General features: G+C 38.3%; 1 non-coding gene across 1 annotated transcript; it reads left to right on the top strand.

The window, feature by feature from the left end:
* Positions 1-742: 742 nt before the first annotated feature.
* Positions 743-851, top strand: LOC125935828 (U6 spliceosomal RNA). The gene has a single exon (XR_007461813.1). It is a non-coding gene; the product is annotated as a U6 spliceosomal RNA (small nuclear RNA).
* The last annotated feature ends 3,347 nt before the right edge of the window (positions 852-4,198 follow it).

Here is a 4,198-nt window from a genome sequence, read left to right as displayed (position 1 = left end):
TGGTCATTGGTGACCTTTATGAAAACAGGTGTTGTTTTGTTTTGTTTTTTTTTACTTTTTATTTAAAGTTTAGTTAATATACAGCCTAGTATTGGTTTCAGGAGTAGAATTCAGCGATTCATCACGTACATACAACACCCAGTGCTCATCACAAGTGCCCTCCTTAGTACCCATCACCCATCTAATCCACCTCCCACCCATCTCCCTCCATCAACCCTCAGTTTGTTCTCTATCATTAAGAGTCTCTTGTGGTTTGTTTCCCTCTCTCATTTTTTCCCCTTTTCCATATGGCCATCTGTTTTTTTTTTCTTAATTCCACACATGAGTGAAATCATATGGTATTTGTCTTTTTCTGACTGATTTATGTCGCTTAGCATAATACATTCTAGCTCCATCCATGTCATTGCAAAGGCAAGATTTCATTCTTTTGGATGCCTGGGTAATATTCCCTTGTAAATATACCACCCTCTTCTTTATCCATTTATCAGTTGATGGACATTTGGGCTCTCTCCATAATTTGGCTATTGTTGGTAATGCTGCTATAAACATTGGGGTGCATGTACCCTTTGAATCAGCATTTTTGTATCATTTAGGTAAATGCCTAGTAGTGCAATTGCTGGATCATAGGGTAGTTCTACTTTTAGTCTTTTGAGAAACTTCCATACTGTGAAAACAGTTTTGGAGGAGTGGTGGGAGTAAGAGCCCTTTTGGAGTAGATTTAAGAGAAAACGGGAGTGCTCGCTTCGGCAGCACATATACTAAAAAAAAAAAAAATTGGAACGATACAGAGAAGATTAGCATGGGCCCTGCACAAGGATGACACGCAAATTTGTGAAGCGTTCCATATAAAAAAAAAAAAAAAAAAAAGAGAGAGAAAACGGGAGCAGAGGAATTCAAGGATGAATGAATACATGACCTTTATCTCCTTTTAGCTTCTGTTGTCACCATTAGATCTTCTGTTGTCTCTTCTTCTGGATTATAAACTCGTTAAAAATGGGAAGAAGCTGTATCTTTGATACTGACATAGGTGTCTGGAACCTGGCACACTGCCAGCTTATACAGCAGGCACTCAATAGATGTTGGTTGACTGACTGGCAGATTGAACATTAAGGGTGCAGTTAAGTTTGAAACTTTTTGGGTTTCCCTTGTTTCCTTTTAAATTCTTCCTTCTTTCCCCCCAACACCCAGACAGCTGCCCAGGGTCCTGCTACCTATCCCCCTCAAGGATTTACCTGCTACCTGGCTGCCTCCACTTTTTCATCCTCCCTTCATCCCTCACCAGTCTGATATTTGGTCCACACTGAACCTATTCCCTCAGGGATGCAAGGGGGGTGGGGGGTGAGGGGGTGGGGGGGTGGGGGGGGTAGGAACAGGACAGCTAATCTAATAAAAGAACTTCAATTTTGGAACCTAGCCCCCTAGTGTGGGCGTTTCTAAGAGGTAAAACCCACCCAAGAAAAGTATTCTAATGCTGAGTAGTAAAGGCCAGTAGGAACCAGATCTCACAATATAGTAGAAAGAACTTGAAATAGGAAAGTGTGGGGTTTTTTCGCATTTAATCTGAATTACACACATCTAACAGGAATATTAATCAGCTGTTTCTAATAGAATAAGAAAAGAGGCCAAAACAAAGCACCACAGAGCTGTTCTTAATTACTTTCTTATGGGATTAGCTTTTAAAGTTGTAAAATAGTATTAAATTTTTTCCAGTGAGGCATGGCTTTATCTGTCTAATGATTTTAATGTACTTTCTTCAAATTAGTCACTGTAGACGGTTGATTTTAGGCTGCCATATAGCCTTTAGTTAATTTTGGAGCATGGAAAATGAATTGCTGGGTTTCATTTATTCATTTATTTAAGGGATACTCATATATGTTAGACACCATCTAACAACAACAACAAAAACCAACAACAATAAAAACTCCGTGTAAAGCAAGCCAGATAGTATCACTTTAGGAATTAGCAGCAGCTGTTGCCATTAGAGTGGATAGGTTAAAAATAACTCCAAGTTCTCTCTTGTTCCTTTTTTAACCTCTCCTTTGCAATTATGAAATCCCATTCATCTATGATCCTCAAGCATTCATATAGATATATTTCAAATAAATGAATCCTCAAACACATAGGAGCTACATGCTACTGCAAATGAAAACATTAAGGCACAAAGGAGGAAACTTAGTTCAAGTAATTTGACGACTGTGGCGCTGAAGCCGCAGAATTATCCGGGCATGAAGTCTGCAAGCAGCTTGATAAACACCTTCCGCCACGTTGAAGGTAAGAACTGTAGAAATTCAATAAAGCAAATTATTTCCTAAGGGAGAAAACACACAGGAAGGGCACTGAGAACATTTTTGTCATCTGGGTATGTTATTGTTTCCAGACAATTAGCAAAAAGTGACCACTGGACTTTCCCCTGGTTTACAAAGACTGCCTGGAAACTAATGATCAGCATTTGGGGTTGAAAGAGCCGGGTGTAATCTGTAAATGATATGGATATCAAAGAATATAAGTGTATTATTATGAATTCATTAATATTTGAGTCAAAGGTAAATAGGAAAAAAAAAAAGAAGCGAATCATGTAGGTACTGAGTTCCTACTTCCAAAGTGTAGTTGTTACCGTTCAGCTTTTCCCTGAAACCATGTATTTCAGGCTGGGTTGTGCCAGCTTTAGCAGTTCAAACTTGTGCTTGTATTTTGCAGGCAATTTTGCATTAGATAAAGAGTTAAAAATCAGCCAGCTCCTTCCATTTCCTTTTTCAGCCCTTCCCCCAACAATCAAGCTATCAGAACAGCAGAAGAGGGGGAAAAAAAAATCAACAACAAAAACCAAAACAGTCTCTCAATAAGAACATTTTATGAGTTTCCTCTCTGTCATTATTCTCTTTTGGCTGAGCAATCTTTCTTTGACAGGAGTATTTATCTTTTTTGCAATGCCTGGATACATGGCCTTATGCCATCAACTGTAGTAATAATTTAGCTGGATAAAAGGTAGGGGAGAGTCCATTTTGAAAGTCAATTTGTAATTTTCACATTTCAAACCATTTTCCTCACCCCGCCAATCCATTTCAGATGAATTAAAAGATTGACTAATAAAATAGTAAAGTTTAGAAATCAGAATAAAATATAATTTAACAGCTTTGAAGGTTGCAAAGAGATATTTTTATAATTATAGGCTTAGAAACAATAGATAAAATAATAAAGGAAAATATTGACAGTTGTGAGTGCATACAAATAGTAACATTTGGACATAGAAAACAAAATATGTCCCCGTCTTTATTTCATAGACAGCTCTCGGAGAATGCCATTTCTGTGGTATTATCAGATCTGTTTTTACTCTTATCATGCTATAAAGTCTTTTTTATATTATACTTTAAAAAATCCTGAGTGTCAAATCCATAAATCATAAGTCAAAGTAAATCATAGAAGACTGAATAAATGAGAAAAAACAACCCACTAAGCTTTGAAAAGGAGAATAGTAAAAGCCATAAATCATCAAATTCTCATGAGAAGAAATCCAGGGACTCAATAAACCTGTTGGAAAAAATTTCAGCTTTATTAGTGAACAGAGAAATGCACAGCAACCAGTGAGATGTACTTTTTTCTACTGAATTAGAAAAATACACAACGATTAAACACATTGCCGGTGAGGTTACAAAATAGTAGGCCCTGTGCTACATTCTAGTGGCTGTGCAAATTGCTTCAGTATTTTTGGAGGCTATGTTGAGTCCAAAATGCTGGATGCCTGATAGATCAAGAGCTATTGAAATGTCTCAGTTTCTGCTTTCTGCCAAGATGGCAGTCAAGCCTACATTGCAGGCTGCTACCCTCGAAAGCAATGCCGCAGTAATTGTAGAAGTAAGAGGAAGGTATGGATTTCAGGAGCGGCACCACCAGCAATAATAGTGAAAAAGTCCTGGGAAGACCGCAGCCTGTCCTAAAAGAGCAGGAGTTGTTGGGTGGCTCAGGCTGGCGTGCAGGGCTGCTGCCTGTGACGATAAAGGGAGGATGGGTTAGAATATTAAGTTCTATTCTTTCCTCTCTTTTGGTTTACCTTGGAACAATCAATATCTGCTCTTCAACTCTGACATTTGTGTGCTGGGAACAAAATCAGGGCAGTATCTTAAGTCCTGCTGGGTAAGGTGTTCATAAAAGCAAGGTCAGTGTCAGTCTTTCAGCATTGCTCTTCTAAACCCATAGGGCT

Source organism: Panthera uncia (assembly GCF_023721935.1).
Source record: "Panthera uncia isolate 11264 chromosome A1 unlocalized genomic scaffold, Puncia_PCG_1.0 HiC_scaffold_17, whole genome shotgun sequence".
Taxonomy (NCBI): domain Eukaryota; kingdom Metazoa; phylum Chordata; class Mammalia; order Carnivora; family Felidae; genus Panthera; species Panthera uncia.
The sequence above is the reverse complement of the archived record's forward strand: the minus strand, read 5'-3'. Positions and strand labels throughout refer to the sequence as shown.